Source organism: Struthio camelus, chromosome W, assembly GCF_040807025.1.
Source record: "Struthio camelus isolate bStrCam1 chromosome W, bStrCam1.hap1, whole genome shotgun sequence".
Classification (NCBI taxonomy): Eukaryota; Metazoa; Chordata; class Aves; order Struthioniformes; family Struthionidae; genus Struthio; species Struthio camelus.
Genome location: NC_090981.1, coordinates 48,608,419 through 48,623,506, shown reverse-complemented (window position 1 = coordinate 48,623,506; position 15,088 = coordinate 48,608,419).

Sequence of the window (15,088 nt, the reverse complement as noted above, 5' to 3'; positions counted from 1 at the left end):
ACAGTGCCCAGAATGGCATATTGCTCTGCTATATGTAATAAAACATTAACTATAAAAAGTGTAGAAAGGATCTGCCCTCTAAAATAACAACAACATGCCTCTGGCATGTGAACAGCACTGAAAACCTTCCATTCAGGACTTTCAAAGGTGTTCCTGGATCTGCAGAAATATCATGTACAGATAACTAGCTCTGTATATTTATTTCTTAGATCATTCCAGAAGACAAGAATGGGAACCATTATGAAAAATAATTAATAGTGCTACACACTCTTTCTATCCTGAAAGTGATATTCCTGTACTGGAAGGCAGCAGTTATTTAACACTGACGATGACAGGACTTCTACCACATTGAAATGCAACTGAAGTCGGGGACTAGTCAGCAGTGGACTCTCCCTCTAGGGGTCAAGAATGAAGAAGGTGAAGTCTGTCAGCTCTGTAATACTGTTCAAATTATTTTCTTTTCTCTCCCATCCTCTCTATCACACAAGCAATATGGGGTGATTATCCACTCCTCTGCAGTAGTACATCTTGTTTTTATGACTACCGAAAACAATGTCAGTGCCGCAAAGAACAGAGTTGCTTTACGTAGCTACAACCTTGGACCTCTTCTCTTTGTGGTAGCCGTAAAACAATCTCCATTGCTAGAGAAATAAAAATGCTCATAGCTCTACAGGGAAGCGGAGAGGAAGGTTAAAGGGTGAAGGTGTACATCTGACTAAGCTGTTGCGCTTCAAGCTCCGAATCCTCCTCTAATAACGGAGCTCTCTCCTGCCTGCCTATCTCCCCCCTCCCATTACCCCAAGTCACTTGCATATAAGCAAGCCTGATTTTTTAATCCATTACAATATGACAATATGTCATATTGTACTGTTATCCACAGGGAAAGAATTTGATGAAAGATATTTGCACCATCCAACACTAGGCACCAAACTTAACTGCCAAAGCTGATATTCAAGGATTCCTACGTAGATAGCGGAAGGCACCAGTCACTCCTGGGAAGAGTTGAAGTGAGACCTCTCTCCCCTCCCCATCCATTCAGGGAGTCCAAAGCTGTCTGCCTTAATTCAGGCTGTGTGAATACCTTTCAATGAGGCATTGTCATTTCTATTACTAAAAGGTAAGACTTCTCATGAAGGGACTCCTCAGGAAAAAAAACCCCAGGAAAACCTCACTTAGACAAAATAGAATCAAGATTCAAACTAGTAACAGAAGAAAAAGTACCACAAGTATGTAATGGCTTCACAGCCTACAATATGTTTTCCTTTAACAGTTTCTGTAACATTGGGAAGTACAGTGCAATCCCATATCACAGGTGGGGAGTAAATGTACAAATGCTAAGATGCAGAAAGTGTACAGTATTCAGATTCAAATTTTCAAATTTAACTATTGACTTAGTGTTAGGGTGTTAAGACTCCTAAATGCTTTGAATGGATTTTGCTTAGATAACTCTTCTTCAGGTCTAATCAGGAGCCTGTGTTATTGGAATGGATCTTTCAAACCTCAAAATTATTTCACTTCTTAGGGAAAGTCGTTTTCTTAGGCTGGTTTGAACAGTTTGAAAGCATCTTTTGCCAGATGATCTCACGTAAGCCGTCTTCATAAAACTCATATTATAACTATGGAGAGATTTCCAAACTTAGGTTGTTTGCCCAGATATTTTAGTAATTATACTGATGCATACAGGAAAAAGTATTTTAAACAAAAGACAAAGAATTGATCTCTAATTGTTTTCTGTGAGAAACTGCCTAAGTTTCTAAGTTCTTTCTCTTTCTGCAGAAAGAAAGTGAAGTTGATGAGAACCTTCCATGTGTCAGGCTCACAGGTATTCCTCCAGGCTTTTTATTTCTAATGCACATAGGCTGAAGAGATAATCCTTTGTTCCTGCTTTTGCAAACGTTCTGCTACTTAACACACTAGCTCCCATGACACTTGCATAAATAAGCCCCTCATCATTTGCAACAGTCTCAAAACAGTCTCAGCTAAAATAAGAGCTTTCATTGACTTCTTGCAAACTGGAGGAAATGAGCAATGGATATACCACAACCTATGAGGATCTCTGGATCAAAAACTCCTATAATGATATCCCCTAACATCTTTCAATATAATGCTTTTAATAACAACACTGTTAAGGGATCATCTGAATTGATAGGTGTTTTGGAGAAGATAAGGGACAAAAACAATAAAGAACCCATGATAAGCACTCAAAATCTAAATAGATAATACTCAGAAGTTGTGGAGGTAAGGAGTAGAAGGGGTAGACATATAGGCAGAAACAGATGGATGTTAAAATAAATACACATATATTTAAATTGAAATGTCATTATGATTCTTTTGTCTCAAAGCAAGGACAAAGTTAGATTTATAGTTTTTGCTTCCCAATAGCCTGGATAGAATGTATACTCAGATTTATTTTCTCAACAAACTGAAAGTAAAACTGATGGGAGTCTCCAAGTGGGCAGTAAGGGACCAGCTTTTTTATCTTCTGGACAGAATATAACATTTTCCAAATATTTAAAATATCTGCCTTGGATATTTCTGCATTATGCAAAAATGGCATTTTCCAATAGAAAATCATGGGAAAGTTCCATCACAATCTGCTGTACATAGGAGTGAAGAAAGAATCCAGAATAAAATAGTGCAGAACTGCCCTCAGGCAGCGGTAATATCAGCAGCGTATGAAGCTACTCCTCTCCGCCCCAGCTGTGTCTGTGCTCGCTGACTGCTTCCAAGAGCCTCTCTGCCCCAAGCTCACCGAGCAAGGGAAAAACATGCATCTCTGATGCCATACTGAAAAGTGGGGGGGGAAGTATCACCCTGCCTACTTCTGGCTCCAGTGGCAACCAGGGATGGGGAAAAGAGTTAACCTGTCCAGTTCTTGTTCCCCTCTTCCTTTCCCAGAATGGCCAAGCCTGCTGAACTGTAATCTATTTCATATTAGCAAATTAGGCTTCCTAATTCATTATCCCAATACTTTATTTGTTACCAGTCAGGAACAAAATCTTTGAGGATCATAAGCTGTTCTATGAAAGTGTTTGGTCAATGCTCTGTTAAAAGAGCAAATCACATCTCAAGAATTATTAGGAAAGGGATAGAATAGTGTGCCTCATTACAAATCTATGATGTACCAATAACTTGACAACAAAGCAATTCTGGTCCCGCAAAATTGGAAGAAAAAAAAAAAGGTAAAGAAAAGCAACAAGGACAACTAGAAAGCTCTAACAGCTTATAATAAGGAATGATTAAGGAAACTAGGTTCTTTAGCCAAGAAAAGGGATGGTGGGTGTGGGAAGGGAGGTCAAAGAGAGGATATAGTAGAGATCTAAAACATTATGAGCAGAAGGAAGAAGATAAATCGAGAATGATTGTTTCTTACTTTCTGCAATACAAAATATGGGTATATCAAATTAAAATAGGAGGTGGTAGACTCAAAATAAACAAAGAGAGATTTTTCTTCAGTAACACAATTAAACAGCATAGCACCTTGGCATAGGACCTTGCAGGTACCAGAAGTTTACATGGCTTCAGAGAGCAATTGGATGATTTCATGGAAGAAAAATGATGCTTAGCAACCTTCACTCACATAAAGGATGCTCCTTTCTGCTAAGGGAATCCCTCACCACAAATTGTTTGAGCCTAGAAGACTGTTCTGAAAAAGAGTTATTATACTGTTTCCCTGTTATTATACATCTCTGTTGGCACCAGTTAGTGACCGCTTGCAGAGACAAGTTAGGAGAGTACACAGACCTTGGTCTATGTCATATCCAACTGTTATATGCTTGACAGTCATTTTTCTTCTGGGCTGATACATAAAAACGGCTGGCACTGAAATGCAACAGAAAAGAGAAGAAAGCTATTCTGGTACATAGGTACCTTCCCTCTAATCTTTCAGAGCTGGGACTGTGTTTACAGCCTGACTAGACACCTACAAAATGTTTTTACATGCATTACAAATCTTGCACAGCAAAATCTCTACCTCATTGATTTGTACCATTACACTTACAGGCACCACACAAATACATAACTATCAGCTACATTTCTGTTGATATTCAGCTCTCAGGCCTGCAGCCTTTTAAAGTCCAGCTACTCTTCTAAGAACAACCACGGAAAAAAACCCACAATGTTTGTGGTTGTCTCCAAGGAAGGAAAGTTGTCTCCAAAAGGAAAATGAGTGTCCCGAAAGTCCTCTACCATTTTTCACCTTGCAATGTTTTCAGCACATTACTTAACAACAAACAATCCAGAAAGTGAACTTTGTTCTTTATTATCACATTGAAACTTTCCCATCTGCAGCCAAAGCAAGCTCTAGTATCACATAGGCTGACTGCTTATTGATTTTGCAAGAGACTGCTCATCACTTCAGAGAGCACCAATGACAGCTTTGACTATCAACACACCTCACTTTGCCCCAAAGTTGGAAATAAAACCTTATTCAACTTTATATGAAAATTTTCTCTGTTTCTGATTGTTTCTGATTAACCAGTTCATCTCCAGATGCTTACAAGATAAATATCAAGTATCTGAGATAAACAGGTCACATTACCAAACTGCTTTTTTTCTTCCACAAGCAGACTGCTGAGTCATTTATACTCCTCTCAGAAAAAGAATAATGGAGCTGATAGAGCCTTCTGGATATTTATGTTTTTGCAGTGGCACTTTTTATTACATAGCTCATAGAGGAAAATTATTTTTTTCCCACATTTATTTGCCTACAACTGAAAAACATTACACGCATTTTAATTTAAGCTGTAGCAACTATCATGTTCATTAAAAGAATCCTGCTTAACTCAACTGTGCTGTGATTTTGTGTGTGCTTTTGTCCCAATTAATGACCCTTGTTGACATGAATTATAGGCATTTCATTGGATGGGACACAAACACATACCATTCATGATCTAGGGCTGTATCCATCCTTCTGCTCCGCATTTACATAGAACATATATCAACTTGGATGGCAGTCTGTGACCAAAGCAAAACTCTATTTATTATTGTAATAAAGGATAAGCACAGCTCAGCAGTCTAAGTGCCAGAAATGCAAGGGAAATTTCTCAGTATCTTTGAGTGTGAACCCAGCTTTTTTCACAACAATAAAAATAATTTAGGGAATAGTTTTTAACTGTTGGTCATTCAGGCATGCGTTTGAAATTGTGTGCCTGGTTACCCCAGTTATACAGGCAATAGGAGACAGAGCAGCACAGTGATAACATAACCATTTTAGGAAGCTAAGAATGCCTCATAACATTTGATGTTGCCAGACATCCTTCAGTGCTTGGTCAGGTTACAGATTATTAAACTGTCCTGAGAATTTCCCTGACCTGAGTTAACTATGGCTAAAGTTTATCTCTCATTTCCTGTTCTATTCTCTTCACAAACTCCAGCTCCTGGTTATACTGTCCAGAACTGAAGTCAAGCCTGAATGTGTTGCAGCTTCACAATTCTAGCACAGCCTTCCCCCGATCCTTCAGGCTGGCAGTTTCTTAATTCTTCCTCCTTCATGCCTTGCATGAATTGAGTGAATCTAAACCAAAGGCACACTTGGACATTTGTCATCAAATAGCATGAGCCTAGAGACAGCTTCGCTGCAGAAGACCAGGTCCCTTTTAGTGAGGCAAGAAACAGTAAAGGATTCCAAAACTACCCTAAGCGAACTATTTCAGTTGTGTTCTGTTTTCTTCACCAGAAAATGTGCCCATTACTTCATCTGCTCCTTATTTCTCTTTTGTGAAAGTATAGGTTAAAGTATTCATTAAGTTTTCTATTAACATCTATTGTCTGTCAACCGCCTCTGAGAATATATTACCCTTTTCAGCAGGGCTGCTTTAAGCTCTTTGGCACCCATTTTAAAGTGTCACCCCCGTACTGAACTGTGTTGCAATCAGCTAAGGGCAGGCTGTCAGTTCATAAACATTTCTGTTTCAAAGCAGCAAAATTTATATTCTTTTTACGAATCGAACTTGAACCCCTTAATCTGTGACTAAATTGGAACACATCACAGGGTGCACGCTCCGTCGGAAGGGAAGACAGCTGACTGTCAGCACAGAGAATTTAGCGCTGCCTCCCTCAGTCGGGCATAGTCTTTTCCCATAAACTCAGTTCTGCTGCTTTCTCACACTAAGTTTGGCATCCTTAGAAAGCAGAATCCAACTCAATAGGCTCCTTTGTTCCTAGATCATCTCCCAAGCAACTTTCAGTGAAAGGTGTTTAGTATGCACGCCAAGCCAACACATTTAGCACAGGTAGACTGCATCGTGTCCCACAACCCCATTGACTAAGTGCAGGCCCAACCACACGGGTTTCAGTATACAGAATCAAGGCCCCTGTGGAGACTACAGAGACAGGGGGTAGTGGAGGGCAGAAAAGGAGATGTAGATGGTAAAATAAAGAGGTTTCAGATTCATTAAATTAGATCTGTAAGTAGTTTAGGCTGGGATTTTACAAAGATGCTAAAGAGATCTAATTAAAATTCAATGCAACCAGAAATTCAACTCACATAGGCTATTTTAAAGATTCCAGTATACACAGGCTTGTTTGTATCAACAGTAGCTTCCTCCATATTATTTTTGACTGGTATTTGAATAATCACATTCTTAGATTCCTCTTCTTCTCTGGTGTAAGCAGGCTGCCCCATAACCTAAAATATAAGTTGGATTGCCTTATGCAGAGAAAGGAATTCTGTATTTGGCTTCATTACTACAGATCTTATCTGTCCAACATTACAGAAGAAGGGAGTTTTGCTGGGTGAAGGAGGAACCCAGAAGCTAAGTTAGAGACCATAATGAAACCTGGAGCTTTCACAGCAGTGGCACTGTCTTGATTATACCCATTCCAGTCTGCCTATATGACAGGTAGATCTTTAGATGCAAAGGCAAACTGTTCTCCTCTGCCAGGGAAAAAGAAATTCCCTTTCCCTGTTTTCAGTAGAAAAAAAAAACATAGAGAAAACAAACAAAATCAGTGGTCAGGGAACAACACACCAGCATCTCTCTCAGAGAACTCAAAGGAGGAGGAAGAAGATACACCAATTTGAACCTTATATTTTATCCTTTTTTAGCTTTCAGGATTTTGATGGGTTTAGGTACAGACTCATTTAGTTCCCCTTATTTCAGCCTCCCCAAGTTGTTTGTTAAAGGAGAAAAAACTAAAAGGTACTCGTTATTACCACATAGTGTTTACACTTCCTAAATCTGAGAGTTTCCCTCTCATTTCCTAATCCTGGCTTCAGCCAGTCACAGAATATTCCTGCTTTTGGTTTATTCTCCTAGGTCTAAATTTAGACCAATGGTTTGAATCTGTCAGCTCCTGTTCTAATATCCTTTGTTTGGGTTACTTCACAAAAAGCATTTACTTTATGTCCAAAGCACTACATAAACATAGATTAATCCTCACAGCTTTCCTTTAAGCTAAGTGCTTTGTGCATCTATCTTGTGCAGTTTAGTAACCTGAGGCAGATCTACGGTAGAAACAGTTCATCTGGTATAGCCACCTTGATTAAACTATAACACACTATGCTCTACAGAAAGCAAAGCTTTATCCACCATTTCCTATATTTGGTTACTTTCTAATTTCTCAGTGAATTTATCAGAAAAGTGCCCCCAGCAAATTCTGCTCACTGCCTCTGCTGGTGTCTCTCCCAGGGCCCGTGTCATCCAGCTTAGCAGCACGCAACACAAACTGCCTTCCAGGTATTTCTCAAAGCCTTCCTCACTTGAAACTTTTCCTTCACCTCTAGGCCACACAGGTCATGGCATATGCTTGTAAGAACTTCTGCGGCTTTTTTGCAGGCATCTGCTGATGTAGAAATCACTTATGTGTAAACACAACATGCAGCTAACTCCTTGTAGCCTGCTAATGTTTATATTGCTTCAAATATAATGGCCATTAAACTCATTTCCAGCTTCTTGTGTCACTGTTACTAAAGGTGTACTTGTTTCCAACCTGTTTTTTGCTCTTTGAATTACATCATCTTCATTCTCTAAATTATTGATCTCCTTTGTTTCTTCACATCTTTTTAGGCCAGGTTTTCTTAGGCTTCCCCTGCACCCACTCTCATCACATTCTCCTTTTCTGACCTTGGTAATATGTGGCCAAACCCAGCTATGATCAGCTTCATAGATTGCTAGCTTCATTCCAGACGTACTGGTGTCCCACTGCAATGCCAATGATTGCTTTTAGTCCTTGCTTTGTGTGACTACCTATCAGTAGGGCCAGAGAGGCCTCAGGCTTTTTGGCTGCTTTCTCACAGCACACGGCCTTAATGCCTTGTTTGACATCTCATCTGTGGTTCCTCCACTCAGCTCCAGCAATACTATCCCTCATAGCAAGCACAAATTTCTGTTCCCTAATCCATCATTCCTTCTTTGTTCCCTTCTAACCTCTGTGTGAGTTTATCAAAGAATCTATTACCATAAGATAAGGAACCTTCCCTGTCACCTCTCCCTTAGCTATCCTTACTCAGCCTGCTCATTGCTTTGTTTCCGATCATGGTCTTATCTGGCACTGAGGCATTTGAATACTCCCCAAGCATAGCCCATTGTTCAAATGTAGCGGATATCCTGGCACATTGAGAGACCAGTCAATGCATCCTCGGTCACATCATGATAATGCTATGAAACCTATATAATCTCTGACCAGCATTCTTAAACACTTGTAGATGGGGAGATTCCCCAAGTATTCTATCTTGCATTGTCATTATCACACTTTTCCTAATATTTAAATCAAATCTTCCATCCAAGAGCATTATTTCTGAATACAAGTGTTTGAAAAACTGCTGAGAAGTAGGATGTATAGGCTTGAGCACAGTCCTATGCTAATACAGCTATTTAACCTCCAGACAAAATCTATGTGTTTCTGCTCCATCTGTAGAGTGTGGACATTAATTATCTTGTCTATTTAGCTGAGTTCTTCAGGGCAGTTTTTTTCTCCTCAGTATATTCACACAGTTCAGCCAAAAATGGAAACCTGGATAAGAAGTATATAAACTTTTCACTTCTGTATGTACCGACATCGAAAGATTAGTTGAAAATAGAGTTTATCAAATGAAAATTTCCAGTATGTTCTTGATGCTTTTTCTTCTCCTCTAACTATGGTTACTCTTTCATCACAACATTAGCATATCAGTAGCCAGAGAACAAGAGATCACCTTTTAAATCTCCTCCTAACTGCTCTATCCGACAGTAAAATCTGAACTTGCAAAATTATTCAGAGAAACTATTATTGTACTCTGAACGGTATTCTTAAATTGCTAAGCTGTAAGTGAAGTTCTGCTGCTATTTACAAAAGGTATCCCTATTTTCAGGTGTTATAAGCACATTAGACTGAAATTTGATACGCTCAATATTAATCTCAAGGACAGTTTTTAAATCAGAAGTGTGGGACTCCAAATACTTGCTTTACCAGTGCAACACTTGAAGTGAACTTTATGATGAAAGATATATATATTTGAATCTTATTGTTATAACTAGATTTTTCAGTGTAACTAGCAAACTTGGAAGTGTGCCTACTGACTTCCATCAGATTAGATTTTCACCATTTTAAAATATAAATCAAACCCATTAAGTTACTTTCATTATCAACAGGAAAGCTGCATAGCTGTAGAAAGCACCATATTATTTTGTTTGAGATGCAGATGATGGGATTAGAACATTTGCTGCTACTGCTTTTCAAGGGTAACCCTCCAGCTGGGTCCACCTCAAGCTCCTTATAGAGAGAGCACCATCTGTCTGGTTTGGCCAGACAAATCATGGCCCTGCCTACGGATTCTGTTTGCGCACCTCAAATACCTGAAGCAGCTCTCATCCAAGAGCCACAGTATAACAAGTACAACTTTATAGACCAGCTAGAAAACCAGACTGAAATATCACTTGACCGTAGCTACCTCTGGGACAGAGATATTAGCAAATGAATTTGGTTGCAACAGGGCTACGTGAGAAATAAGGATGTACAAAGATAAGGAGACTGTCTAAAAATTTCACCTTGGAGTTGATTAAAACTATTTTAAAATATGAGTTATTTTTCTTACAAAATTTTCCAGTTTGTTCACCTGTAAATAATAACTGGAAAAGCATTTAGGCTCATTTTCTCAGGAAGACATTCCTGCTCCTTTGCAATCCCAAGAGCATGGTAGCCTACTCAATTAATGCACAGCTTTAGAACTGGTTTTTTTGGTGGGGGATTTTAAAAACATTTGTCCCCAAATAGAGATATATTCAGAGTGATTCATCTGTGAGTATTTCCACAGTGAGTATTGAATTTATACGCAAATTTGGAGGCTTGTGTAAATAGTTAAGGAGCTTAGCATAGGGGGTAGATTGTATATTTGCGTTAGACTGAACACTGTGCATCTCAAATGTTGTCCTAACCACACAGTCAGTGGGAGCTGGGTCAGTAGTACTGATAACACGCATCTGTCCAAGCGTACAAACACCTTACTGCATCTCCACAATGTAGAACTTACATAACTATAATTACATAGCAGGCAAGATACGGTGCTTGTTCCAGCAATGTGTCTTTCATCCTGACTTTTAAAACAGGCTTGAAAACAACTTTCAGAATAGATAGTTTTGCATTCTATACTATATATTGCAATAATTTTAACTTGCACAGTATTTACTTTTAATGTATTTGTATAACATGTTTTGGTTGTAACTCTGCTGCTAAGCAATTAGTTGTATCCAAAAAAAAGCTAGTGATTTCCTTTCCAGGCACGCAGAAGAAAACTAGTTAGCTCTGACTATTCGCCTTGAACAGGACCAGGCTACAAAATACCTGGGCATGGGTGTGCAAATACCATATATTTTGGAGCCAGTCCTGGACATGGGACACATCAACACCGTGTGGGGAACTCCTATCACATGTTCTGTTTCTCATTGCTCAAAAAAGTGGTACCACAGCTTAGCCAAGACGAGGTGCTTAACACAGAGCACAGAAAAGGGCTTCCACCTCCCATTCTCCTGAGATAAACTTCCTATACCAGGAGCACACGTGTTCACTGAATAAAGGGGCCACCTTTATGTCGCAGGTCACACTTAGTGATACCCATGAATGCAAGATGTACATCTCACACTCACTGTATAGCCCTGGACAAATGGTATGCATTCTCTGGGCCTCTGAGAAGCAGTCTAGGCTGTAGATGAATTTAGCAGCCTTGAGGATCTCATTGGCGCACACTGAAAAAACTGAGTGGCCTTTACCTGCTGTCTCCTCAGCATGCTCACCCAGCTGTGCTCAATCCTCAGTAACAAAAGTGTAGGAGGTTAAAGAAGTGAAGTGGGAAAAGAAACAGCTAGAAGAACAAGCTGGTTTTGCAAGCTTCAGATATCATAGAGTTTGTTTGTGTGGGAAGGGATCGGTTAAGAAGCAACAAGTTGTTTTTACTTAATTTCTAGTTTTGATTTTTGTAGTGAATTAATTTGCTGAAGGAAAAGAAGAGGTAGCCTGAAGACACAACACAGCTAAAACCTGACAAACTTTAAAAAGACAGTTCAGTCTTCTGCTTCTCGATTCCAGAACTGGAGAAAATAGGCCTTGTTTTCTTGTGAGACTTGTGGTAAAGATATAGAAAAATTTAGGTAATGATGTGAGTCTTGTGGAGGGAAAAAAAAAAGAACAGGACTAAATGGTAAACAAGACCTCTTTACAGATAGCAAAGGCTAACATGGGATGCTAATATACTGAATATTAAATCAAAGCCAAACTATCTTCCTCCCATGCATATAGCTCTCCATTGCTCAGCTGCACCTGCCATCAGTTCCCTTTTGCCCTCTAGCCTTGTTACGAATGCAGGCTGCTGTTCAGATGGGTTAGAATCAGGAACTCAACTCTGCATCAACTGCTGCCACTTTTTGGGAAGATTCTGTAACAGAAATCATATTTCACTTGCACCTTTCTACAGCATTACATCTGCACACTGTTTTCAAACTGCTAAATCCATGGAGTTGGACAATCTAGTCATGAATACCATCACTGATAATTGTGTGCAAAATTGCAGACTGAGCCCACAGGAGATCTCATGTTAGTTTATGTTCAGGCCTTGCATTGATTGCTAGCATTCCATGTCACAAGGAAGTAAGTCTGTGGACCAGACCTGAATATAACACAACTTTATAAACATAGAGCATATGACTCCTCCAGGTGAATCCTTGAACTGGAACCAGTTCCTCAGCTTTATCGTTACTGCCTGCATTCCTGACTGAAGAAAAAAAAAAAAAGGAAGAAGAGAAAAAACAGTAGAAAATTGAAAGAGGAAATAAAGAGTCTGTAATAGTTCAGTGAGTAAGAGAGAACACACTATCTCTTTAGGAGAGAACAAAACCGGATAAATAGGATTCCTCCGTCATATACGGGTGTAAGGATGTAAAGTATTGATGTGGTATATTGCTGACATGATCTCAGGGCAAGAATTGCAAGAAGATTTGATGGTCAGCAAATGCTGCCCCTATGATTTTTCAAGTGAAAGATTAAAGACCTTCCAGTCACTCTTTTCTCTGTGAAAGACAGTGCCACGCACCCTTTCAGGGATTCTTCTTGCAAAGAGATGAACTCAGGTGGAATAGTGAGTCCTGTGGGACTCCGCCTGCATAAGAGTTTCACAGGTATTTCATTTTCATGACTGGAACTACAGAGGCCTGCAATAATACCATTTCAATTACTGGGATGTTCTGTCTCCAAGGCACATGTCAGTTAAGCTATGCCTACCCTCTCAGTTTTAAACAGTGCTCAGAATGGAATAACATAGCCTACAGTGAAATATGGCAACTGATATAATCCACTTGTCAGTGACTGCAGGACCTCTTCTGTGCTGGCAATGTCTCAAATCCATGCTTGAAAAGCTGATTTACATCTTTAAGAATCATTCTTTTTTACTGCATAAGTTCCCAGTTTGGTCACCTGCGTGAGAAAAAGTGGTTTCCACAGCACAGAGTGGTACCTGCCAACTCCATTTCTGGCAGGTATAGCTTTAGCAGTCTAAGATGTTAGCAGATGTTAACTTCAGCAGCTTGATTCAGTCGTGCAGCAATCACAGAGCAGGCAGCGTATACAGGCCTCAGCTATCACGTGGTACAGTCTCACACACAACTTAGATGATCATTAACTTCATTTTACAGTAATATACCAGAATGAACTAAAACTGAGAAGATCAGTCATCAGTACATAGTTCCACGGTACTATGAAGACAATAACATCTGTAAGAAATGTAAGTTGGACAGCTGCACTGATTGCTTAAGTTTCCCCAGCATGCATCCCTAGACATCATAAATCTGATATTACCTAGGATGAAAAGGGAGAATGCCTTAACACAAAGATGATCAAAGGTTTAAAGCCAGGATGACTTTATGAAGGCATTTTGGAGTAATAGTCATACAACAGACAAAAATGATACACCTAAAACGTTAAAACTAGCTTCTGATTCAACAAGAACATGCATGTTTCTTGAGCAGAAGATTTTATCCACTTAATATTCTGAACAAGATCTTCATAAAATACTGATTAGGCATCGTTAACTTTCGCTTTGAGCATGTGAACAGCTTCAGTGATGTTTACAATTATTTGATTTCCCTTCATGAACTTAGAGCAGAAACTCATAATAAAATGTGTTTGTGTACCAAACAACTTGAACATATGTATTGTTATATTGTGAAAAACTTGCTTAATAAACAAAACAATCCAAAAAATCAAAAAGTGATATACAGGATGAATGAAGTGTTATGTTACTAAATCTTAGATGTGCATTCACATGTGTCGGTAAATACATAAGTAAAATTTGATTTGCCACAGGATCATCAGTGGAAGCAGTGCATGAGACTTTGCTCTGTGTTACAGTAAAGCAAGTTTTAAGTAGCCTCAGTGAAACAGATGCCAATCTTAACTATACACACCAATGCACATGAATCAATTTCAAAACATATAACTTGATACTCAGGGTCATTACGTAAGCAATCTGAAACTTAAGAATCCCCTACAGGATGGACCCTATACTCCTTTTTCAAAAGGTGATTTTTCTCTGATGTATTTGTTCACTAATAATGCAAAAAGTAAGACACAAACCTGGGATACAAAGCTTTGCACAAACACAGCAAGTAAGCTATCTGTACTAGCTCATATTAACCCACAATTTTACAGGAGTAATTTTTGTCCCTTCAGAACAAAATTGGAAAAAGCAAAAAAATTTGTAGTTTGTTTTGGCTTTAATATATTTTAACATTTGCCCTTGTGTTAGTAGGATACCATGCAACATCAATCCCATCTAGAACCACCACCCCCCCAAAAAAAACCCACAACAAATCATACAAATTCATAGTCATTTCTTATCCTAATAAACTTGCACCTTCTCTTTTGATAGCAAACTACTTTCGGTAACACTAAAGAAAGTGAGTCAACCATTACTGACTGACCTTCAGATAATTCAGATGCTTTTCACTCTGGTAAGATTGGCGTACTTTATTTTCATACCTCCACAGATAAACTTCACGAAGGAAGGGCTTTTAATCTATGGAGATTGCTGTATCAGGGAATTTTTATAATGACTTAAGTTTATCAATTAAATAAACACTTTGAAGTCCTGACTAACTTTCATTCACATGACTTCAAGAGCATGACAGCTAGAATTTTTTTAAGAAGTTTTATCTCTAATTCAACTGTGAGTCACTCTGACAATACGTTCTTCCTCAGGAATAAGAGAAATGGACCCTGGAGAATTTGTAAAGCACTGGGGTTTTTTTAGGAATAAAAGGTGAGAAGTAATACTGGGCATAATGGAAGGAGTTTTAAAGATGATCTGATTTAAAGATGAACTCTGGGAAAAACGATGTGGCAGCCTACCTACAATTTGGAATGAAGTGCACAGAATTGCAGGTAAAAAAATAGATTAAGGTGGTATGAGGAACTGAGTCTGCACATGACTTGAATGCCAGCTACAACTTTAGAACTTCTTAATTAAAAGCAATTTACTTTTAAAAATTCATCATTCTCTGTGTTGAACCTGATAGATTATACATAGAACATAAAATCAAGGAAAATTAACTTGAAAGGAAAAGGAAGAAGACAATCTACAGCTACAATTTATGAAGAGAGAACATAGAAGCAAACAGAGAAA